Here is a 26,731-nt window from a genome sequence, read left to right as displayed (position 1 = left end):
CAACATGGCAAAACCCTGCCTCCACAAAAATTACAAAACTTAGCCAGGCACGGTGGCGGGAGCCTGTAATCCCAGCTACTTGGGAGGCTGAGGCAGGAGAATTGCTTGAACCGGGGAGGCAGAGGTTGCAGTGAGCCGAGATCACGCCACTGCACTCCAGCCTAGGTGATGGTGTGAGACTCTGTCTCGAAAAATAAATAAACGAATAAAAATAAAAAAATTCAAAAAAAGGACCAAAATTATAACTACAAGCTTATGTAATGCTCTTGCAATTGTTCTGCTCACTCATTTGTCCTTAAGGAGCCATCAACAAAAACAAACCATGTCCACCCATGAGTAGTGACCAGGGCTTTAAACATGTCTTCCTTCAAGATACTGAACAGAGGGTGGGGTGTCTGGGAGTGCTGAGTCACACACGAGGCAAAAGCACTGGGATGGAAGGAGACTGGATTCTAACTCAGCTCTGCCAGGAGCCAGCTCTGTAACTGGAAGAAAGTCAGGCCTGAAATTTCATTTTCTCATCTATAAAATCAAGCAGCTGAGCTGTGTGCTGCTGTGACCTCTCTGACCTCCCCTATCATGTGGTTCTGATTTCTACTCACTAGGTAAATGGCCACCTTCATAGTCACTTAGAAGCACATTGACTTAACCCTCCAAAATGCCTGCACTCAGCTACACCAGGAATCTAACATGGTGATTTTGTTGAACAGACCACCTGTCTGGGAAAAAAAATTGTCTATATTTCAAATATTTGCTTGACCTCCTTCAAAATTATATATTGAAGACAAAAGAGAAATATTTCTTTCATAGCCAAAAAATACTATTTTTTTTCATTTGAGTATATCTCAAGATGGTCCTATTTGAAAACCTAGGCAATGGCAGCATTCCTTTCCTGCTACATTCAAATGCCATTTTGAAGAGAGTAAAAAGATGACCAGCTGAGTTAGGAAAATTCCATTTCTACTTATGAAAAGCCAATTATAAAAGCAATAGTCAATCACAACTATCTTCAACTAATTCAAATTTGTAGGAACCACATCGCTTATACTTTGCAAAATAAAATAAACTTCAATAGGAAGAATAGTCATTACCCATACTTGCATCAGAGCCTTAATTGTGAAAACACGTAATTATTTAACGGGCTGATAACTACATGGAAAGAAGTGGTGTGGGTCGTGCACCAGCTTGAGCTGGAGAGACAGTGTTCCCAGTGTGAACCCTGAAACCAGAGGGCACACTCCCGCCCAATAATGGCCAACTTTTACAAGAAGCTGCAATACCATTGGCAGAAATTGCCCAGGGCTCCGTCCATTCCCCTAACATGCCTGACTGTCCTTCACTCATTGCTCTTGTTCTGATTTTGTGTCTCTGCTCTGAGCTTCGCATCCCGTGTAGAAATCCTGCCTCCTGTATCACCCAGTTCGTGTTTGTATCTGGACTCCCAGGCACTGGAGTCTGCCACAGCTCTGACCTGGCCTTCCTCTTTTGCTTTCTGCATCCATCCTGTCTGAGATATCAACCCTCCACTCTAGCTTTCATCCCTGAAAAGCAACCTCTGATCCTGTCTGCTCAGCCAGGGCACAGCCAGGCCACCCACAGTTTATCCTCAGAGGTCAGAGGAGATCTGTTTCCCACCCATCTCCTGCTATGAACCAGCCTTGTGATGCTTGGCAAGTCCCAGTTTCTCTGCACATTAACTTTGCTATCCGCAAAATGGTAATAATAATACACAAAATGATGGCAAAGATAAAATAGGTAATTGCTAAAGTGGCTTGCAGCGTGCGAAGCACTACACAAACTTAACTTCGTGTTTTTCCTTTGTTAAAAAGTACTCCCAGATCAAACTTTTCCTTCATTTCCTAATTAAGTTTGATAATCGCCTTCTTGTACAAGGAACTTAACATCTGGAAAATGCTTTCAGCTTGTCACTCAGGGGTCTGTGCATCCTTCCTGCCTGACACAGCCAGGAATGGTGGCCAGTGAGTGTCCTGTGTGACTTTGAACATCAGCCCCAGCAGCCTTGGGAAACTGGGGTAGCTCCAGGGTCACTCAAGGCCCTTGCAGTCAGCCCTCTAGCAAGCAGGGATTTGATGAAGGATATATTCCCACCCCAGGTCACAATTCTAGAGCCACAGTGGATGAGGCCAGTAATGAGCCCTTAGCACAAACTGCCAAGCTCCAAGATGCGCCAGACTGGGAATTGCAGGCAACAGCAGTACCAGAAAATCTTCAGCCATCAGGAGTTCTGCCCTTGCCTCAGGCCGGTCCTGACTGATTAAGAGGTAGACAGTCTTTCTCTGCGTAAGAGAAAGAATGCTTTTCAGACTAGGGGAAAACATTCCCTTAGAGTCAACTATTTTCTAACTACTGCCACGCTGAGGCTGTTTAGAAGTCCCTACCACTATTTGTACACACTTACTGCTGTTCGCTGTCACTATTAGAGAAGGTGAATTAGCCCATTTGCCGAGCTTCATAGAAAGAGAAACTTGGGTTTAGTTGTGTTAAAGAGCTGGGACTATGGCCATTTAGGATTCCATGTGCTGGAGCCCCCATCCTCCACTTGGACATGCACCCTGGGGTCACAGCTCCTGTGTGCACTGCCCGGTTTTAAGAGAATCTATTAAGGCAGAAGTTTCGTAGCCTGCGAGTCTTTAGAAGCTGAAACCACTGAACTAATGCCAAAAGATACGAGACCTCAAGCCCTGACAGTGTTCCCACTTCAGCACCTGAATGTCAGCAGAAAAATCAGCTCCTAAACTCTTGCATATTGTTGGCGAACCTGTAATTTGCACACTTCTTCGGGAAGGAAATGATGGAGTCAAAACACATAGAGGTATAACGTTATTCTCCTCCAAATGCCTCCCAAGTATAAAGCCCCAAATCCTAGAAAGGATACTAAGGGAACTCCTGCTTTCCTAGCTTGGAATTATGTGGCAGACAGTCAGGCTGACATGAGTTTCCATGTTCTTCATGACCCAGGAATCACAGGCTGCTTCAGCCTGTCTCCTCCTCCTCTCCTATAAATCCTGCAATAATACAACAGTTAAGTTTCCATTTCAGCTCAGAGTCTAGTGGGATCTTTTTACATTTTTTTATTTTTATTTATTTATTTATTTTGAGACAAGATTTTGCTCTGTCATCCAGACTGGTGTGCAGTGGCGCAATGACAGGTCACTGCAGCCTTGACCTCCAGGACTCAAGTGATCACCCTCCTACCTCAGCCTCCTGAGTAGCTGAAACTACAGGCATGTGCAATCCTACCCAGCTATTTTTTTTTTAATTTTTTATTTTTAGTACACGCAGGGTCTCACTATGTTTCCCAGGCTGTTCTCAAACTCTTGGGCTCAAGCAATCCTCCTACCATGGCCTCCCAAAGTGCTGGGATTGCACGCATGAACAACTATGCCTGGCTAATTTTTTTAATGAATTATATCCTTGTGAAATTTGGGAAGATATACTAAAATGCAAAATGACTATAGATGCATATATATGTAGAGAGAGAGAGAGAGAGGTATCTAATCCTAGAAATGATTGGTAATGACAATGTATGATTGCAATTTGCAATTTTCAGGACAAAAATCCATGGTGAGACCAGGTGTGGTGGCTCACGCCTTGTAATCCCAGCACTTTGGAAGGCCAAGGCAAGTGGATCGCTTTGAGCCCAGGAGTCTGAGACCAGCCTGGCTAACATGGTAAAACCCCATCTTTACACAAATTAAAAAAAAAAATTCTTGGTGAGGTGAATGTTCCTCTAATAAAAATACAATTAGAACAAAGTATAGAGTTTCAGTAGAGAAACTATATTATGTTCTGGTTAAGCATCATCTATTGTATAGATTGAAACTAATTAAAATAACTTCATTAATTATGCTGCCATTTAAAGAAAACATCGGGACTTTGATTTGCGGTAGAAAAAGAGGTCATGTCTGCTGTATGTGTTAGCTGTAAATTTTTATGCACACATAAGTGACATTATTGGCATTCTGGATAAGAAAAGCCAGCCTGTGTTGAACACCTCCCTGGTGCCAGGCGCTGTGCCATGCACCCCAAGGAATACAATGGTGGGGAAGGCATCAGCGCCACCCCCCCAGACCAGGATAGACCCTGGGAAAAGATAGAAAAGGCAGAAAGAAGAGTGCCCATGAGAGACACAAGCACTGTGTTCTGAGATAACAGAAGAGAAAGCAGGGAAACAACCTGACTCAGGTGTGGTCAATGTGTCAAATAAGGAAAAGGCTGAAAGGGCCTCATAGAGAGAAAGGGTAGGGAGGCAAGACCCGGTACAGGAAGAGTGGTGCAAAGACCCACGGGTGTGAAAATGGGCCATGTGTGCAGGCAGCCCAAGGCGTTTGCTTGGCTGGAGTTTAGCTCACATGAAGTCAACCAGAGCCAGGCCTGAAGGTGGGTGGGCAGGGTTTCTACAGAGGCCTCACGACTGAAGGACCCTCAGAAAACCCATGCCAGTTGCCTTGGGCTGTTCTTCAAACACCAGTGCCTGATTTGCTTTCTCATTAAGTCTACTCAGTAAGAGTAGACTCTTCCTGTCTTAATACCTGTGATAAACCAGCACTGTGCAGTTACCAGTGACAAAAAAAATATGAAATGAAGGGTAATGTTAATTAGGTTAAAGCTTTATGTTCAGGTGCCTACGGTGAATCCCTTCTTTTGACTATGAAAAGAGACACAAAGAAAGTTTGTTCAGAGGAAATTAAAGAGTTGTTCCCCATTGAGCAAGTATCTCAGGAATGTGCACTTACCAGGGCCCACTCGGGGAAGCAAGAGATACTGTGCCACTCTGAGCCCAAGCAGCAAAAGGGGCACTGATACAGTGGTGCCTCCCTTCCCAATCCATCCTCACCGAACCAGGGCAGTGTCCCGATTCAGGAAGGAGTTCCTCCATGTTGAGGTGAGCCCACATTAGTAAGAAACAAGATCAGAGAAGACCCCGCTTGCCTGTGTGATGTTTGATCAGTCACGGCCTTGTTGCTTCTCCCAAGCCCCAAGCAGCAGGAAAAAAGACACAAGAAAGTCATCTCCATAGACAGGAAGTAGTGGCCCCAGTCCCGTCTCTCCAGATGAGCCCTGCAGGTGGTGAAGAGCTGGGACTATCCCTGCAGATGTCCCTCCTGCCCGCCAAGGCTGGCTTTCTCAGGGGGTGCCGTGAGCCAGTCTTTGAGGATGTGGCCCAGGCGGGACTGTCCACCCTGCAGCAAGGAGGGTGCCTGGAGTGGTGTGGTCTGTGCCTGAAGCCTCTTACTTTCAGCATCAATGTACTTTATCCATTTTTCTTTTCTTTCAACCTTTCTGTTCTTTCTAGAAGGAGGGTTTGGAGGTCTACTCCTGTGAGCTCCCAAACTGTGGGATAGGAAGTGCTGTTTTCTGACCAGCGCCTTGTCTCAGTTCTGAGGACCTAGACAAAGTGTTGTTACCTGAGGAAGGGGACAATACTTGGAACAGGGGTAGGGGGCGCTGGCTGGCAGGGCTCGAGAATGCTGCCTTCTAAGACTTGCATTTGCTCGTATGCCATCCCTCACGCGCCAGGTGACGCTTCAGACCCAGGGCCAGCAGGATGTGCATGAGTTATTCTAGAGCAGAGGCGGCGGATGTGCACTGAGCCACCCCCCTCCACGTGCGCCTGTGATGAATGGCACACATTCCTGAGAAACCGGGATGAAGACAATGAACGCAAACCCCCTGCCATGGCTTCCAAATGATCAGAGAGGAAAGGCTCCGTGGGACCCAGCCTGCATCCCCCTCACACACACATTTCTCTTTCACCTAAAAATAAATGTTTAATAATAAAAGGGAAAAATAGAACATAATTTAGGCACCTTTAGCACGGGGAAACAGTTGTAAAGCATCCTATAATTTTAAAACAAGATGCAAAGAAATAAATGTTTATTTTCAAACATTCCAAGACACAACTGTATTTAGGAGTTGTGAGTAAGAATCTGTGATAATTATCTTATTCAAAACCAGCTGGGGAGAGCAATCTATGTCTGCACACCAGAATTCCTCTCCACAACTTTCTAAGAATAACACACCTCAAGCTCCATAAACCATGATTTATAAAACCAGCGTGAAACCAGCTCAGTGGCAAACAGAGATTTTGGAGGAAGAGGCTGACACCACCACATTGATACTTCACTGAAAAAAATCAAAAGATTTCTGAACTATCTGCTTCTTGATACATAAATTCAGTGGATCCCATGGCAGATGACTCCTTAATTGGGACGGCCCTCCTAATAAGGTCATCTCATATGTTCGCTTAATGTTAAACTTCTGTTTGAGTCTATAATGTATAAACTGTGAAGATGAGGCTATTTACTGGAATTATCTCCCATTTTTCATCAATGTAGAAAGGAAAACTAAAAGGGAAATAGATGAGCTGGGAACACCAAAATTAATACAAAGTGGATGGAAATTGTGTGAGAGGTAAAGTAGATTGTGTGTACAACCGCGCCTCAGGAGAAAGAAGTCAATTCTGATTATTAATGTGTTGGAAGTTAATTCAAGAGACAAATTTGCGGAATTCAGGCCCACACAGCAATGCTGTTGGCAAGAAGAACAGAGACTTATGGAGTTCTGGGAGACTCCGGAACCACAGAAGGGGCTTTATCACCCCGTGCCAAGAAACAGGTCCTAGGAGTGGCCGCCCACTGCAGAAGAAGAGCAAGAGCCCGGGAGTCTACGGAGCTGTGGTGGGAGAAGCACCATGTCTGATATCAGTCTCTGGTGGTGGAAGAGTGTGATCATAATGAGAGCACTAGCTGCCCTGACACCTGCGCAGCCTTCAGGAGCACCAGCTCGGCTCATTTCCAGCCCACCATGGCAGGCGGTGTCACTGCAGCCACCCTACGAGGGGTGCAGCGAGCCAGGACTGACGCAGGTTGGGTGGCTGGAAGAATGAGGTGGGATTTAGACCCAGGTATATCAAGCACTGACATCACTATTGTGTAAAACTTGGCTAACCTATATGTCTAAAACTCTGGCTTTTTAAAAGTGTGGGGTGTATATACACACACACACATGCACACACACTCAGAGACAATGGAATATTATTTAGCCTTAAAAAAGAAGAAAATCCTGTCATCCACCACAACACGAATGGCCCTGGGGGACATTATGCCACTTGAGGAACAGAAGGACAGGTACTGCATGATCCCACTTACATGAGGAATCTAAAATGTCTAAAATAGTCAACCTTGTAGGACCAGGGCTGGGGGATGAGGGGGATTGGGAGTTGCTCATCGGGGTCATCAATTCTCAGGTATGCAGGACGCAAGAGCTCTGCTGGGTCACACTGTACCTATAGGCAACATAGTGTCTGTGCACTTACAAATGTATCCAGACCATAGATCTCACCTTAAGTGTTCTTACCACAATAAAATAAAATTAAACGTGTCAGGTGTGATTCATGTTTGTGAATGAATCAGTAGAAACTCTGTGGCAGGCTCTCTGCCCCATGATTCTGAGGTGAAGTCATGCAGCCTTAGTACACTGAGCTCTGCTGAGGTCATTTAGCCATGTGGCCCTGCCCCTGGCTTCAGCAAGAAACCATCTTTAGGCATTTTTGCCACTCCAGTAAACAAGAGGGACATGTTTGAAAGGTGGCTTTATAAGAAGCTAAGTCTACAAAAAAATTACAAATCAGGTGAGCATGGTGGCATGCCTGTGGACCCAGCTACTCAGGAGGCTGAGGTGGAAAGATCGCTTGAGCGATCTCAAGGTTGCAATGAGCCGTGATTGTGCCACTGCACTCCAGCCTGGATGACAGAGCAAGACCCTGTCTTAGGTTTGCCAGCATCATCCACAGAGTGAAATCAGTTCCTGTCCTGCCCTGCCCACTCTAAACCAACACTTGTTTTACTAGGCATAGAAAAATTAGAACTTGACCCCTGTGTCTTCAACCCTCACAAACTAGGCAGAAGGGGAGGAAAGTGAGGCTCCAGAGATTCGTGACTTGCCTAAAGCCACCAGACACTAGGGTGAGAATCTGTTCTTTTTGTTTATTTGTTTCCCTGTTACTGGAAATTAGGGCTGAAAAGGTGTTGGTCATTGTTTCAACTCTGCAAAACCGCTGTAACTAAATAATCTTCCTGATAGTGAATCATTTAGGCTTCTTATGTTTCCTAATTCCTCTAAGTCTGTATTCCTCTCACACCCACAGCAGGGTCAAATGCACCAGAAGAGAGCAATTCATCAATGCAAAGGGACTGATTATTTCATGCTGGGGGCATGCTTCCCACAGCAGACTAAGTCTCTGGGTTTTACTGGGTGAATGCGGCCTGCATTGAACACGGGGCTGGGGAGTGCAGCCAGGATGGTCCGTGGACATTTTAGATCGGAGAGACCCGGCTTAGAATGTGACATTCTCCTACAAAGCTTTACTGAGAATCTATCACATAAAAAAATGTGTGTAAAGGTCTGTGCTTGGCACAGAGCAAGTGCAGGCTGAATGTATGCTATTATTATTACCAGCCCCAGAAGGTACAGATGAGAATAGGACAGGGAAAGACCAGCATTTTACATCTACAAACATATTTATTGAATGCCTGCTATGTGGCAGCCAGTATTCCAGAAGCTCTCCGTGTGACACACACACACACAGGGTCCCTGTGTGTTCACACAGCCACTTGGTGGGCAGGGCAGGGGGAGATCTGGAATTAAGTTCCACCCAGATGTGCAGGAGGGCAGGGATGTGAGACTCTGGATGGGTCACCGGCCCTCTCAGGGCCTCAGTTGCCTAGCTCTGAAATGGAGATAGGGCATCTGCTCCCCGGGCTTCGTCAGGAAAATAAAGGAAATAAAAAGACACCTAATGCAATGTGTAGGACATATTAGGCATTCTTTATCATCTTTTTTTTGTATTTTCCTTATTGTCACTGTTAGCATTCATTCACCATTTTAACGGGAACAAATTCTAGCAGCTTCCCAAGGGTAGTTTTGACAAGGGAAGAGAGTGAGTCCAGAATAGTAAATAAATTTGTCTCCTCACACTTTTAACTTAAAAAAAACAAAAGAGCCGCCTTGTTTACTAACCCAGCATTGACACTACATTGACCCGATAGTTAACACTATTCAAATCCAAGAACACAGACTCCCTGTTGACTGAGCCACTTGAAAACTAGTCCTGTATTCAGGTAACACTCCCAATATGTGGCCTTCCGCAATGCTGCAATGTAAGCCCAGCCCAGGTGCAATGTTGACCCACTGATGAGTAAATGAGGATTAAATTCCTTGGAGAGTGGCGAAAACGAAGAGTGACCCCCCATTTTCTCTGACTTCCTGTTTGCATGATCGGCAATTTGCCCACACACCTGGCCTCCCTAGAGTAAGAACAGCTTTGCATTCCAAATTTCTGAGGGACCTTTCTCAAAGCACAGGTGAGAAGAGGTATCCCTAACAGGACAGAGTATCTTTGGCTCACCAGTAACATGCATTGTAGTTTTGTTTTTGAACTGAAAAAAAAGGGCTGTACATAATAGGACTCTAAATTGTACCCCTGTTAAGAGTGAAAGGAAATTTGAAATAAGGTGAATGGGACTGATGAGTTCAGCCTGTGAGTTCAGATGAAATCATGTTTTTTCTCAATTTGGTTATTTGTTAATTTTGCATAAGCCACAGCCTGTTCAGGGAGAAGGGGTGCAGCACCCAACTCAAAGTTGAGCCCTGAGGGAGCTGATCTCACCCCACACTGGGCTGGCAGGGCCCACGGCAGGGTCGGCTGCCAGCTACAGACCCAGCGTTCCCAGCCGAAAGGTGAAGAGGCTACAGGGTGGCTGGTTCACTCACTCACTCTCTCATTCCACAGATAATTCCAGGAAAGCCAGGAGAGACCACAAGGGCTCTCATTGCCATAAGAAAGACACTGCAATCCTTTAGAGCTTTGAGAACGTAGAGCTCAGCAGTGAGATGAAAATACTTGCTTCTTGCTCTCTAAACCCTTTCCCGGCATCCCCTTGGCACTTCTGCACTCACCCAGGCCCCATCCATGTCCTGGGAAGCCATTGTTTGGGAGACCCAGCGTGATCCCATTAGGAGAGGCATTTAGGGGCAATATTTATTAACACGCATAGGGCATCTTAACTAAGAAAAAAATAGTGCATGCATCCTAAAAGGGGGTTTCCACGTCTGTCCCTTATCTCTAACAAAGCACTCATCATGTCACGCTGTAATGATTTGCATGTGTCCTTGTGCCCTTATGTCATTATGTATCTTGGGGGATCCTTGTGGGGAGGAAACAAGATGAATCTTGTTATGCTAAGTGCCCAGCAAAAAGCTAATCACCTGATAGGTCCTAAGTCATTTCTAGATTATGTGATTGATGATGATGTGCATGGCTGCAGGTGCAGCTCTTGTAGCCACTCCCTCGGGATTTCCAATTTTGCTTGGCTCATAAGGTTAAACAAAGATTATTTTAAACATTTAGTCTTTAAAATCACAGATGCTACGACATGGCCTGGATATATGTTTTCCAAAAATTGGTTATAAGATTAATACCTAAAGAGTAGTTTACCAGCCACACGGGGTGGCTCAGGCCTGTAATCGTAGTACTTTGGGAGGCTGAGGCAGAAGGGTTGCCTGAGCATAGGAGTTCAAGACAAGCTTAGGCAACATAGCAAGGCCTCATCCTGACAAAAAAAAAAACTAAAAAATTAGCCAGGTATGATGGCACGCATCTGTAGTCCCAGCTACCCTGAAAGTTGAGGCAGGAGGATTGCTTGAGTCCAGGAGGTCGAGGTTGCAGCAAGCTATGATCATGCCACTGTACTCCAGCCTGGGCAACAGAGTGAGATCCTGTCTCAAAAAAAAAAAAAAAAAGAGAGAGAGAGAGAGTAAGTTACCCTCTACATTTATTTTCTAATATAAAGTGATTAACCTCAAATTAAGGACTTTTCATGTTTCTAGTCATCTTCCCTTTCCTAAATTCTTGCCAATTTCATTTGCGGCTGTGTCGTTCCTACTCCATTAGTCTCCCCTGTGGTGTTCTGCCAACTCCCTCTAAGTTCACAGAGTTAGACACCTCTGGGCTTGACCTCCCATTCTCACAGCCCACCTTTCCCTGCAGCTGATACTACAGTAACCAGCTTCTTGCAGGTGTTAATAGAATGGCAAATGCTCTTCACCCCACCTGACCTGCACACATCTTGCTTTCTGAAAAGGTAAGACCAGCTGGGAACCTGCTCATGCACATGGCAAATAGGACAGAGGAGTGTTAACTCCCCAGGGCTGAGCTCTTGACCAATGGCAGCTGGAAGCCAGTGGATCCATGATCCCTTGTTATATATCCCAGGCAGATAAACTCTGAGGCACCTCCTACAAGACTCCTCAGACAGATCCAGCTCCAGTTGTCCAACAGTGACCAGCTTGGTAAAACACACTTGGAGTGGCTTTCCCACCTTCCAGGTTTTACATCCCTATCCCCACTTCTATTCCCAGGAATCGTTTTCTATAATTAGCACCCCATATGCAAGCCCTGGTCTCAGATTTGCTTTCTGTGGAGAACCCAGCCAGAGACATCCAGTAAAGAGTGAGCTGGGTCTCACCAGCGGTTTACACCAACAGGACACAAGTTTTCATTGCCTTCCTTTTATAAACAATCTCAAGGCAATTTTTCAAAAATAAAACTCCATTGTAATATCCCCTAGGGTACTTTCTCAAGCCTTTCTTTTTTCTATTGTTTCTCATGCATCTAAAGTCCAACTATGACAAAGGGAAAGAACTATATTGCTACTATTAAGTAGGAAAATTGAGGGCTAGGAAGAGAGAAAGTAAGTTTAGTAGATGATGGAGCAGAAGATCTTACAATTTAGACATGAAAAATAAAAGAAGTCAAGAATTAAAAAGCAACACCAAACCACAGGCCTTTCAATTTCCCTGTTGTCTGATTCCTATCTATTAGAAGAGGGATAATAAGTAGCGGGGAAGGTAGAGAAAGGAATAGTCCAATATCTTCTGCTCATCTCAGGGCTCAGCATGGAATGAATGCTTTCTAGTCCTGTGCACTGGAAATGGTCTTGCAAACCCTTCTACAGTGCATAAATTATTTCTTCTTAGTTAAGATGCCCTATGCATGTTAATAAACAGTCCCCAAAATGCTTCTCCTAAAAAAACAAAAACAAAACACTGACATTACTTTGGGCCTCCAAAACTATAGCTTCCCAGGGAGGAGAAACGAAGGCAGATGATCAAAGACAAAGTTAAGATGGAGTCAAATGGATGCAAAAATGTTGGGCAAGAGAGTCAACATTGGTGAATAATGTCTGAATCAACAATAGAGCGAAAACTGAAGAGCAGGAAAGCATTCCCATCTTAAATCCCTTTTTGGACTTGAAGAGCCTTCACGTTGGAGCTAAATAGGAATCTCATCAAATCTCTGAAGTAGAAACAAGTGGGAGTCACAAAGCATGAAGCAGTGAATGAGCCCCGTGGGTGCCAGGTCAAAAGGTGGGCTCAGTCCAGGCATACACCCCATCCCAGGTGGGTCCACCCAGCCCACATCTGCCAGGACTATCTGAGGTTGTCATGCTCTGATCCAAAGGGATTACTGGTTATTATTATCCAGTGTGGAAACAAGCTCTCAAAGCCACAAGTTCAATACTAGCCCCTCCCATGTAAAGGAAACTAAACAGTCATTTTCTGTGTTTAAAAAACTAATGTCCCAAAGAAACTTTTAAAATAAGGCAGTTTTGTGAAAGCCAGAACCTTCTTACTCTTCATCATAAACATGTTTTCTCCGTCTTTTTCAGGACTTTTTTTGAAACAGGGTCAACAGATGTTACTCTTTTCAATAAACATGTTTTCTCCATCTTTTTCAGAACACTTTTTTGAAACCAGGTCAATAGACATGGATTTATTGCTCACGAAACAATTATATACTCTAAATATAAAGAATGGCATAGCAATAAAGAAGCAGCAGGTTGATCTAATTGAATCTCTGCTCTTTATGCAACTCTTAGGTCGAAAATTGAAAAAGAAAAAAAAAAAAGAAAACCAGTTACAATCCACGTGTTTCCTAGAAATCCAAGGAAAACGGAACTATTTTGTAAGATACAACTAAGTCCCATATATAGGCATTAATTTTTTTTCCTTTCTTGTACTCAAACTCCATAAATGGTACTGTACTATAAAGAATTCAGAAGAATAAGTGACAATATTTCTATATATCACCAATTTTCATAAATAAGCTGGCAATCAGAAAAATTTTTTAAAATTCTTATATCTGCATTTTACTCCACTGCCATTTTTACTATGCAAGTATGCTTTGATGATGGTCAAGAAAATTATATAAGGTCTTTCCCAAATGGTGATACTGTTATACATTTACACAACAGTCATTTTTGTTTTTTCAAGTGTTTTCCATCTACTAACTCTGGTTTTCTTAAAACAAAAGGTATTTTTCAAAATTATCTTTATCCTGGGACCTGATTACGCACACAGAAATCCCAACTTTCTAAAGGACAGTCTTTGATTTCAACACTCAGAATCTGATGTTTTAATTAAACAACAGGAAATATAAACAAGCTCCTTAATGTGATTTGCCTTATTCAAGAATACGATGGCAGAGTCCATCAGCAGGGAGACACCTGACACCTAAGATTTAGTGCATATTGACGTGGATCATGCACTGTGCTGAGACAGATAGAACAAAAACAACTAAGAATTTTATAGCAAAAAATAAAAGACATAAACACTCAGCTATAATGAAAATGTGATGACTATTATGTAATAAAAATTCATTTTTTAATGCTCTGAGTCTTTAATCTAATTGACTGAAAATGCTTAGGCACAAAATTCTAAGTGCCAATGGCCAAAGGCATGTTTAATACTGATTCACAGAAGTTCAGCAATTTCTGTGCAACATAACATCTTTTCCTGAGCCACGTCAGCATTGTGACAAAAGCTGGAGGAGACACACTCATCCCCTGGGGCTCAGGGTAGGGCCCTCGGGTCAGGGAGAGCTGCCACCCAGCATAGAGGAAGACTCGCGCTTCTTGGAATGAGCAGTTATAGACCAACTGGTATTCAACTATACAAGTGAAAGATTATTCAGGAATATAATTGCTGTGGACAAAGGAAAGATTAATAGACAACATGGAGCTGAAATGATACAGGAAAAGCAGCCAGCCTTAGACTGAAATGGATGGTTTTCAGTAGTTTTGTAGGTGGGAGGATTTGAAAAGTAGCATGAGAAACCCATGACAGTGCCAGTCTCTTTTGAGCACCTACTATATACCAGTTGTTTTCTAGGAGATGAGGCCACTCCATCTGCATAAACATACACACAGATAGACAGACAGACAGACAGACACGGTCATGTATTGACTACATCTACAATGACGCCTTGGTTAACTCAGTAAATATCTACATATCTCTCTCATTCTACAGTACAGTTTCAGTCCATTTTAATCATTTTTTGATCATCTTTACAAGTCCCTAGTTATCTCCTTTAGTCTCTGTTTTAGCCAGTTTTGAGAACATTGTAAAAATAAATTAGAATGAACAATACAGGTGCTTGTGCTTGGGTATCAAGAAGTAGAAGCTGATGACTCCTGAAGTTCCCCAAGCTCCATTTGCTTTTTCTTTAAGAAACGCATCTCCTCTTGGCCACGCTGGTCTATTACAGGTGTGAGCCACTGCGCCCAGCCTCCATTTGCTTTTAACTGTCGAGGGTTCTTTGTCTATGTCCTTGGCTAACTTTCATGTGTCCTTGGGAAGCTCAGTGAGTCTCACTTCAAAATCTGGTTATCGACGTATCAATGAAGTTTTAAAATACTAAAATCAACTTATATTCAATATAGGAAATATCTGATCAAAAGTCATTCCTTATACTAATAACCTAAAATTGTGGGATATGATGAAATTGCTGTCATATTTTTAACTAAAGCAGGGAAAGCACACAATATGCCATTTTCTTTGAAAGTGGTTATTGGTTTCCTGGAGGGCAGCTGGTGCCTTTCAACACCCAAAAAATAAATGATAGAGTACCTTTGATGCCATTCCTGCAATTTGTCCCTTTGTCCTGTGATGCATGTATGTGCAAGCTAGAAGCCCCCAGGAAATCCACAAGCACCGGCTGGGGAGTAGATGCTGCTGCCATCAGTAGGCTTGAATAAAAGATACAAATACGAATGTCAAAACCGTGAGAATAGGGCATCACCAACTTCATTATGCTGCCTGACCAAGGGCTTCTGTCTAAAAATCAATCCAATATTGATAACAGGGTGCAGGCAGGAAAGCAATTTCAGAGGTGACAGGTTATTTTTTTAGCCAGAGACAGTTTCATGCAAATATCAGAATACTGGAGGTCTTGGTGGTCTAAACCCATGATTATCTTTCCAGAAAGATGTAGCTTCTCTTTTTTTTTTTTTTTTTTTCAAAATGAAAAAAGCTTTCTGCTGGATATAAGAATTGAAAATAATCGTGGTAAAATTTTTGAGCAGTGCATAAAGGTTTAAATAAGCACAAGTGAACTAAAATAACCCTATTCTGAAAGAACCATCATTAGCACTTAGTAAACATATTTTATATATCTCTCTCTAAACACACACACACACACACACACACACACACACACAAAAGATTATATTTAATATGACAATTTTGTTTGGATTGCTTTTTTCTCTCAGCTGGGTTGTTTGTGTTTTAAAGAAAAAATAGAACATGGTTTGCAAATGTTTCTTAAACCATCATTTTTCTATTTACATTGTTTATGTGTTATCTTTTTTTATAGCTCTAGATTTCTTGTCTTCCTTAAAAAAAAGTCCTCAGTTATTTATCTTTTTAGATTTAAGTGGTATCATTGTTTTTAATTAAGGTCTTGAATTAAAATTTATTTTTGTATGTGAGGTAAGAGACCTATTTTATTTTCTTCCTGATGAATTTATATCTGAGCTACCAATATTTAGTACATAAGTTTTTTGTGATTGAACTTAAATACTAATAATTGTCGCATATTAAATTACCAAATATCTGGGTTATTTATGGTTTTCTGTAACTTTCATGCTATTTGAGGTTGCCTGGTATGTTTTAGTATTTGGTATTGTTTTCTTATCTATTCTCAAATACTTATCTTCTATAGGAAGTTTTTATATAATTAAAATGTAATTCTAATTAGGATTTAATTATCTGTACTATAAAAATTTTAGAGGATTTTGTTTATGATTTTATGTTATTAAATAATTTTATCCAAGATTATAATATATCTTTGCACTTGAGCAAAACATTGCTATCCTTCAAAAAATTTATAATTATTTTTCATATATTATAGATTCTTTATTAGAGCAATTACTGAATATTTCATAGCTTTTATTATTGTGAGTTAAATTGTTCACATTTTTATGTTTACCTGGTAATTACTAATAGATAGAAAACTATTAATTTCTATTTATAATCTTATTTAAGTCAAGCATTCTAGATTTTCTTTATATAAAATCCTATCTGCAGCCAAATGAAACATTTCATTTACTTCCCATTATTCAAAGAAGGCGGAGCTGCTCTTCCAACTCAAAATGGACCCTGGTCCCCACCTTCTCCTGCAAGAGCAGCTAAACTCAGATTCAGTTCAGAGAGACTTATTCCCTCTGGCTGAGGTCACTATGTGTCCTGCAGGTGAAGAGCCCCACACCTTCACCAAAATCCACAGGTGCAAGGCAACTGGGCTCACCCAGAAATGACCAGGAATATCTGTCCATCCAGTCTGCTTGGCTCCAAACAGCTTGGGTATTCTCCCACCTACAAAGCTACTTTCTTATGTTCAACTTCTAGCAAGAGAGATGCATAGAATCTCTCTACTGGAATGGAATACATGGCATGTCCAATAGATGCCTTGGGCCCATCACAGCTCTTCATGGTAAGAATTTGGGTGACTGCATGTCTCTCTCCTTTACAGATGCTGCTCTTTGGGTTTTCCTTTTTATCAGCAAGTCTATTTCTTAGCCAATGCCATGTGATGTGGAATTCACCCTGACCTCCTCTGTAATAGAAAATTGATCATAAAGGATCCTGCCATGAGGGTGCTTTATTTTCCAACCTTTATAACAATTATTTCCTTTGTTTTACCTTTGAAATTTAATAGAAGCCCCAAAACAATTTGAATAATGATACCATGTAATTTTGTCCCTGATTGATTTTACATTTTGCTTATTGACAATTATTGTTGCAGAAAGCCTTCAACATATGTAAGTAGTTTTCATTTATTTGTATCTTACTCAGTGTAAGCTGAGTAAGATTGGATGAGTAAATTGGCTGCTGAAATGTACCAAATACTTTTTTATTCCTCATGATACGACCATATTGGTTTTCTCCTCCACTTTTTGCTGTAATTTATTATGTTGATATATTTCTTAAAATGGAACCATCCTTGCATTCTTCGAGTCAACTCAATTTGGTCATTGTATGTTATTCTTTTTATTGTGTTTGTCAACATTCAAAAAAATTCATGTCTCTATTTATAAGTGAGATTGGTCTGCACTATTTTCTTTGTACTACCTCTACATGTTTTAGTATTTTTTTTACAGGCTTTAAAAGATAGATTGGAGGTCTTTCCACCTTTAAATGGAATCCAGGCTAATATAAATAACTTTGAAATTATCTATCTCTTAAGTGCTACATAGAACTCTGATGTGAAATTACCAATTCCTGGGATTTCTAAGTAATATATTTAATTATATTTCTAATATCTTCTAAAATCTATACTAATTTCTTACATTTCTTAGTCCAACATTTGAATTTATTATTTACTACAAAATTATCAATTTTCCCTAGGTTTCCAAATTTGTTGTCAAGGAATCCACATAGTAATCTGTTACAGTTATTTTCATTTCTTCTGTTTCTGCTTCCTATTTCTTAATTTTGTATAATTTTGATCTTTTTCTTTAAAGGCCTTATATATTTTATTGGTCCTTTCAAAAAACAAGATTTTTAATTTTATTTTTCTCAGAAAGTTTAACTCTTATCTTTGTTAATTCTGTTCATCTACTTTCCTTTGTTAGCTTTGTTCTATTATAATTTTTCAAATAATCTTGAATTTCTATATTTATAGCCTGTCCTCTTTATTAATCAAGGCATATAGGACCAATATTTTTACTGTATCCCATATATATTTGTGTGACATGCTCTTTTAATTTTTTTCTAAATTTATCCATTGATTTTATGTTATTTAAGAATATATTTCATAATTTTATTATTAATAATTTTATTCAATTATAATCAGAGAATTCACTCTGCAAATCACCTTGATTATTTTGATAAGATTTTCCTGCACTCAGTGTATGACCAATTTTTTAATGTTTTTATATATATAAGGAAGAAAACAAGTCTATATTCTTAATCAAAAGATTAAACTAGATATTCAAATCTGTTGATTATTGTATTCAATTTCTTTCTGGTCTTAGTAATTTTTTACCTGCTAAACCTGAAATTGAGAGAATACATTAAATCTCCTTCTGTTTTAATCAAATTCTTATTGCAATCTAAAAGATCTTCATTATTTAAGTATTAAGCTGATTAATATGTGTAAGTTTATGACATTTCTTTTTTATGAATAGGTATGTTAAGACTGTATAATGTTCCTCTTTGTTATGTTTAGCACTTTTATCCAAAATTTTTACCCTATTTAATATTGATATTTTACTCCTGCTTTTTTCTTTCTGTTTATCTGCAATTATTTTCTCATTCTCTTATTTCTAATATTTGACTTTATTCCTTCTATCTTATATTAATTTTACTTTCTGATTTTCTTCTTCTGCTGGTTTGATCAAGTAAAACTTCAGGTCCTAATTCCTTACTATTAATTTCAAAAATTCCCTTATCTATTGGCACTTTTCCACAAGTTTTATCTCATAAAACTCATAATCAAACAACATTTCTTCTGTATTATATGAAAAACAGCCATCGAACATTGTTCTCCACTAGACAGTCTTTCCTCCCATCTTTTTCTTCCCTTTCTATATATAAGATAATATTTTTGGAATATTTTTACTTCCCCCTTTCCTAAATGAGAACTTTGAAATACCTTTTCTTCCTTCTATTCCATCACTTTCAACACCAAATCCTAAGTTTTGATCATGCAATTTAGTGTTTTTAACACTTTTATATTTAGACTATTACTAATTTTTATTTTTATTATATTATGGTTTCTTCTTTTTCAGAATCCTTATTTAGCACATCAAGATCTAGTCACATTTTGTAGTTCATTTAGATTTAAATAACTGGATATAGCTATAGCAGGACTTGTTACTAACTTCTCATTTTAATCTTCCCCCACACTGAAATCTCTGTAGTAATTTATTTATTGCTTAATGAGAGTCTATTTTTTAACTATTGTCTACAGGTGAGCTTTATGGTTGATATAATCTCTGAAATCTGAATATGAGTAAATTTGTAAATTTATTTTAACTGAATGATATCTTGGATGCATGTGGGATCCTTGTAACAGGAGGTTTTTCTTAGAAATCTGTAGATATTATCTGATGAACTTCCAGAGCTGCAGGTGAACAATTTCTAGTTTTTCTTTTCTTCTTCATAAGTAAGTAACCTGTTCGTTCTGTCATAAAATATGAAAATTTCCTCTTTATTCTTGGGCATCAGAAATTTAACTATAATAGGTTCTGGTGTGTGTCCTTTTCATCAGTCTTGGATGGATCTCAGGAGGCATTTTCCTCTGCAAACTCCAATTATACTTCAGCTTAGAGAAATATTCTGCTATTTTTTTTAAGTTATTGCATTTCCTTCAGAAAGTCTTTCCATGACTAAAATTATTCATGTGTTACACTTTCAGGATCTATCCTTTTCATCTCTTCATATTTTTGTTCTGTGTCTTGAGGTATTTCTTCCTCTTAATCCTCCCAGCAGTAATTCTGTGCTCACTAGTGCTTGTGTTTTTTCAATATCATGTTTTTAATTCTGAAAGTCTTTTGTGCTGTAATAAATCTCCTTATATGCTCTAATGATTTCTGTAAGTTCACTTGTCATCCATTCTTTCTTTCTCTTGCTGCTGTTTATTTGTGAGTTTGTTTGTACTCACTGGGGTTCAGATGAAGCTTCTATGGAACATTAAACAAGAGCAGTCACTCCTCTAATAGGGTGTAGGCGCACACAGAGAAATGTGTCTTCCCAGCCAGCAGGCAAGCTTCAGCTCCTTCCAGTCAGCAGGTAAGCTTCAGTACCAAGAGGAAGTAGCTCTCCCTGCCGGCCTCCGTAGCCTTAAGAGTGGATAGAAGAAGCCCAGCCTGCACTCAGCAATTTGGCATTCCAGAAGTGTAGCAGATCTTTCTATGAATTCTTACACATGAGCAAGCTCTACCCATCTTTCAGAGACCCACAGATCTTCCAAAGCCAAGAGTTTCCATCATCCACCAACCCTCATTTCAGGGAGCTCTGTTTTTTTCTCATCTGCAGGCCAAAAATGGGCATATCTGGGTTCTGGCAGGACCTGAGTCTCACTCATATTTTTGGGGCCTTTTCTTGTGATGATGACAGGTCCAACTTGACAAGGAAAAGATGGTCAATAATGAATAGTTGGCAAAGGAAAACATCAGGAATACATTCAAACTGACATCGTCCCAGAATGCTCGAGGTGTCTGCTTCTACACATACTATCTTACTCCACAATTAGAGGCAGGTAGAGAACTGAGAAAAAGCACAGTGAGGCTCAGAAATGTAGCATGTAAATGTTAAACTGAAGAAGGAACATTTAGAAAGACTTAAGAAATGATAAACGCTGCATAATTTATCTGAGCAATCAGGGTAGAACATGTATTAGGTTGGTACAAAACTAATTGTGGGTTTTGCAATTGTTAATAAAAGTAAAATGGCAAAAACCTCAATTACTTTTGCACCCACCTGGTAAAAAAATTGTAAACCTTGCATTATTGTCAATTTTTTATTCCAATAATTTAATTTTAATCTCTGAATATGACAGAGGTATTTTTACATGTCATGTCTCAACTCTGTAGCAGATTTTATTCAGTACTTTTTATATTGCAGGTGGTTTCTAATTTAGACCTACAAAGTCACTTAATTTTCTGAAATGCTAAAACTTGGCTGGTAATTGCTAACATGACACTTCTAAGTGATCTAATTGTAAACAGACAGAAAAATCAGGACTATTATCAGAGTTCTTGTTTTGGCTCAGAGACCACATTTCACCCTTTAATTTCATCCATCATGTCCATAAAATGTTTCTTATGAGAGGGAGGAGTCAACATTTATCTGTAATTGTCTGGCACCCTTTGATTTTTATCAGGAATTGAAAGATGAGTCATTTGTCACGAAGCATACCCAGAAACTTAAGTAATTTGAGATTCCTAGCATTTTAAGCTTCCAACTGGCACTTCTGCATAACTATAGAATAAAAGCCTAGATATACTGGTTGCAAATGACACTGTATAATTTTGAATCAAATATGTTGCAGCCTTAGAGGACAACAGCTTGCACAAGTGGCCTGTCTCAGCATCCACTATCAGGACAGCGAGGGGAGCTGCTTTTCAGCCCTAGCAATCAAATAGACAGAAAATTTTTTTCAGATGTTCATTGAAATTGGAAAAAGTCTAGAATATTTGAATTGTTCTCAAAAGAATAGGGTTCCCTCTTGATTAGAAAAGAAATCTGAAAGTGGAGACCGAAGCAGGATGATGCAACCTCCTGAGCTCAAACTGCAGCAATAGAGTCAGAGTAGAAGAGAATGTAGTTAATCAGTTGAGGAGCTGAGGATGAGGTTATATAATTTCACCAGAAACCTCAGTGACGTGACGAGTGTGATGGAGGTCCTGAACAAGGGCGAAGGCAAGATGTCTTGCAGCTTGGCTGAGAGCTAAAGTCCAGGGAAGCGCAGAACAGGGTGTGGCTTGGGGAAGCACCACGGACAGCTCCAGCTGCTCTTTCCTTCCAAGCCAGCATGCACTGTCTTCGCCAGCAAAGCCACTGAGAATTCTTTCTCTTTCTTTTCTTTCTTCCTTCTTTCTTTCTTTCTTCTTTCTTTCTTTCTTTCTTTCTTTCTTTCTTTCTTTCTTTCTTTCTTTCTTTCTTCTTTTTCTTTCTTTCTTTCTCTCTTTCTTTCTTTCCTTTCCTTCTTTCATCTTTCTTCCTTTTCTTTTTTTTTTTTCCAGAGGCTCATTCTGTCGCCCAGGCTGGAGTGCAGTGGCTCTATCTCAGCTCACTGAAACCTCCACCTCCCGGATTCACGCAAGTCACTGGGAATTCTTTCTGAGGCCTCTCAGGAGCACAAGCTGGTCCACAGTGAAGCCTTACTCCTACTCCACCAGAAGTTCTCCGTTCACAGTGGGGTGGCTGACTTTTATACCTGAACGTGATGCCAAAGATTCTTTGTCAATGCCAGTTGCCTCCAGGGCTCACTCCCTGGCTAGGGCCATGTCATGGGTCTCTGTATGAGCCCCCTGCTCTCTCTCCTTAATTTAAACAACAAAGAGGATCATCCAACAATGAATTTGTAGAAAATTCTTATAAATTACAGAAAGTTTAGGAAATTGAAGGAATCACAACTGTGAACAACAGAAATTATTTTTCTTCCTTTAAAATAAGCTCTCTAAGGCAAAGAGGTGTTCTCTTCACCTTACAATCCAGGACCTCTTAAATACCCTGATTTTCTGTGCAGAAGCAGCAAGTCTGCATCTCTAGGAGGGAAAAGGGCATTAGGGAAGCCCAGGTAGCTCCCCTGAGAAGTGTCAGACCTGATTGTTATCCCCCACCCTAATCTGCTGGAATCCCAAGGCCGTGACTGCATTGTCTCATTGAGCACAGGGGCTAATCATGGCTGAACCTTAAAACAGGTAGGAACCTGTGCCACTGATGGGTCTTGTCCTAAGCCTGATGTCCCTGCCCTAAGTCCTTTATTCTGTGTGCTGCAGTAAACATGTTACTTCCCAGATATCACCATACCACCGGGGTTACTACATGCTATTTCCTCTATTTGAATAACTCCTTCCTTAGCCCCATTTTCACCTTTCCTAGGCTGACTCTTACTCAGCTTAGAAGTGACTTCCTACACCTACTATGTACACACAAAAATTAAAATTAAAAAAAAAAATTTAAAAAATGGTGAATTCCTCCAGGAAAGCTGTCTTTATAGGTGTCCCTCTTATTGGTTCTGTATTTTAACATAGAGTAGCATTTATTATATATAGTATGTAGTTGCTATTTTAATGGTCAGTCTCTCCCACTAGACTATACACTCCTTGAAAGTAAGAATTATAACCTGTTTTCTGCTCTCTTCTAAGGACTTTCCATTGTACCTGGCCAATAGGTGATCACATTTACTGAAGGAATGTACTTCCCTATCCATCAAATGTAGCCTTTCCTCCTGATATTATGAGAATTTTATTAATTTGTATACATTACCAATAGTCCACAGGCAGGAAACATCAATGAATTTGGCTTAGAGTGAAAATGTATTATTTGGGATGTAACCATAGTCAATGAGGCATATTTGTTTCTGTGGTAGTTGGATACCATCATACAGAGATTTTCTCCAACTACAGCACATTCTATTGCTGTGAACATCCCTACTCTGAATCCATTTCTTCATACCACATTGACCCCTTTAAGTGTTCTCACAATGGTCTTTGGAACTATACACACTGTAAGCAAAACCAAGAAAGCTCTGAAAAAATCTCTAAACATAATGGATCTGTCAGGACAGATCAACTTTGGAAAGGTGATGTTTTGTGTTCTTAACGGTTTTCTGTTTGTTTTTATTTAACAAACAACTTTCATTTTAGATTTATTGTAACACAAATTATTGCCCTCAATTGCAGGGCATTTTTTACTTGAAACACACTGTTAGATTAAATGTTTTGCAAGATCTGCCATGATGCACTGTATCATCTCATTCATCCAAGGATTTATTTCAACCTTTAACCCACTTGTAGGTGTAGGTACCATTTTTCAGAAACTCTGTGACACATCACCAACCCTGAGGCCATTGTTGTTTGTCTCTTTAGCCTCCATGCCATCCTCAGAGGCTGACAAACTCTCTGGGAGTTGTCGACACACAGGTTATTAAACAGAGAAAACTAAATGGCATGTTGTAAGTTGCTGAACTTTAATGGGGCATTTCTTTCCATTACAAGCGAGAATACATAAAAAGCCAAGAATCAGCACTAGAGAGAAGAGGACACCTATCAAGTAGTTTTATTTTTATTAAATGGCCTAACTGAAGATGGTTGCAGTCATTACAGGCTTAGTTTAAAATTAGCATTACCATAAACTGAACTCCAAAAGGAGGTAAGATTGAATGAGTAGTGAGTTTAAAATGATACTCATATAACCTTGATACTGAGGTTTGTAAAACATAAATCAAACAGCCTTTCTTTTCTAAATTCTCTGAGAAAGAAGACCTCAGTCCTCTTTTTCTCAAATTCTCTGAGAAAATGATCCCAGTACTAGGATGAATTTCCTGCCTATGAATGAATTATCTAACTTGTGGGAATAATAATCAGCTTTTATGAGACTTCTGTAATACTTAGAGCCTCATTAAATAATAACATTTAGTATTGTCTGACTCTCCCTGTATTCTGGTACTTTGTAGATGTAGGAGAAAAAAAGTAATATATTTTCCTCACTTATCACAAGGGTTATGGCTGGCACCCCAATAACAAAAGATTAACAAGAAAAATGCTTAACAAATTTGTTTAACCAGTTTTACATGACACAAGAGTCCTCAGAAATGAAGAAATAAAATCCAAGGAAAACCGTGTTTTCATGAATAGGTTTGATGGAGTGGAAAGTCATTTAGAAGTACGACTGGACAAAAAAGGGTGTGATCTAATGGTAACAAACTCGGGGTGGGGGACACAGCAAGGCCTGCCTGGTCAATTCCTCTTGGCCTCCAGGTACAGAGCAGGACACAAGAGGGTCTTATGACCTGTCTTCAGTGGAGATAGGTCAGAGAACCCCTTCATGGCCAGTTCTCATGTAGAAATGTTGGGGAGGCCGGGTGCGGTGGCTCACGCCTGTAATCCCAGAACTGTGGAAGGCCAAGGCGGGTGGATCACGAGGTCAGGAGATCGAGACCATCCTGGCTAGCACGGTGAAACTCTGTCTCTACTACAAGTACAAAAATAATAGCCAGGCGTGGTGGTGGGCACCTGTAGTCCCAGCTACTCAGGAGGCTGAGACAGGAGAATGGCGTGAACCCGGGAGGCGGAGCTTGCAGTGAGCCGAGATCGCGCCACTGCACTCCAGTCTGGGTGACAGAGCAAGACTCCATCTCAAAAAAAAAGAAATGTTGGGGAAGATCACAGTGACCCTTTGGCTTCTGCAGTTTTCTCATTTTCTCACAATATGCCAAGGTGCCATATTTTGAGGTATCAGGTTCTGAGCCCCAACATAGATAAAATTATGCATAATAACGAGAGAACCTAAACCACAAATAAACTCCTACTTGGCATGGTCTTTTGGGGATGGCTCGGAGGATATACCCAGCTCAACATGTCTCTGCACAAGAGTTCCCAGTGGACCCACCCAATCCAATCTTCTAAGTCACTGCCTATCCAAGTCACTTCCTTCCCTGTAGCCAGGGTGGTCTCTTCAAATTGCAACCCAGCTGTGCAACCTTCATGCTCACAACACATGGCCCATCAGATAGAGACAAGACTTCAGCACAGCCTAGGAGGCCTTCCATGCTGTGCCTTGCATGCCTGCTCAGCAGTCCCACCTCGCAATGCTCCCCCTACTCTCTGCATATACTCTCGGGCCCTCTCCCATCCCTAAAGTTTGCATACACTCTGCCATGAGACTGCTGCACATGCTGTTCTTCTTTCTGGGTTCTGTTTGTGCACCTCTGTCCAATTCCAATTCATGCTCTGTTTCTCAGCTTTAGTCATTGCCACATCAGAGAATCCTGCCCTACCTCTTCGACCATCATAAGGTCTCACAAAATCAAGTGATACTTGTCTTCCTTGTAATTTTACTATGTTTGTGTGGCTGTTTGATTATCTGTCTTGCCCATTAAACCATGAACCTCAAGGGGCTATGGACTATATATATACACACACACGTGTATATATATATATATATACACACACACACACGTATATATATATACACACACACACGTGTATATATATACACACACACACGTGTATACATACATATATACACACGTGTATACATACATATATACACACGTGTATACATACATATATACACACGTGTATACATATATACATATATATGGATACATATATATACATATATATGGATACATATATACATATATATGGATACATATATATACACATATACGTGTATATATATAGATATAGTTGATAATCACTGAATACCAAACACTTAGCATGTAGTAGGTGCTCAATGAATCTTTCTTGCGTTGAATATTTATTGTGTAAAGGAAGAAAGGGAAACAAGAAAGAAGGAAGTAACAGAGGAAGAATGGAAGAGAGAGAGAGGAAAAGGAAGGAAGGAAGAACATAGGTTTGGGGTAAATAAACAAGTATGTGTTGGTGTGTTACGCAATGGAAGTTATATTTAGGGCATACCTGATGCCTGATGCCTGCTGGAGGGAAAGTTAAATGTTCTAAGTCCTGTGCATCAGCACAGGGCATCAGGCGTCTTAGAAGTCAGGTTTCTACCTGCTTAAGTATTCTTCTACAAGGTAAGAAGGAGGCACATTCCCTCACAACAGTGGAATCAATACAAACTGAGCAATGAGGTTTTCACTAAACTCTTTGAGGGTGGGTCTCATGCATTT

The sequence above is a fragment of the Nomascus leucogenys genome, chromosome 4 (genome assembly GCF_006542625.1).
Source record: "Nomascus leucogenys isolate Asia chromosome 4, Asia_NLE_v1, whole genome shotgun sequence".
In the NCBI taxonomy this organism is placed as follows: domain Eukaryota; kingdom Metazoa; phylum Chordata; class Mammalia; order Primates; family Hylobatidae; genus Nomascus; species Nomascus leucogenys.
Note: the sequence above shows the minus strand (reverse complement) of the source record.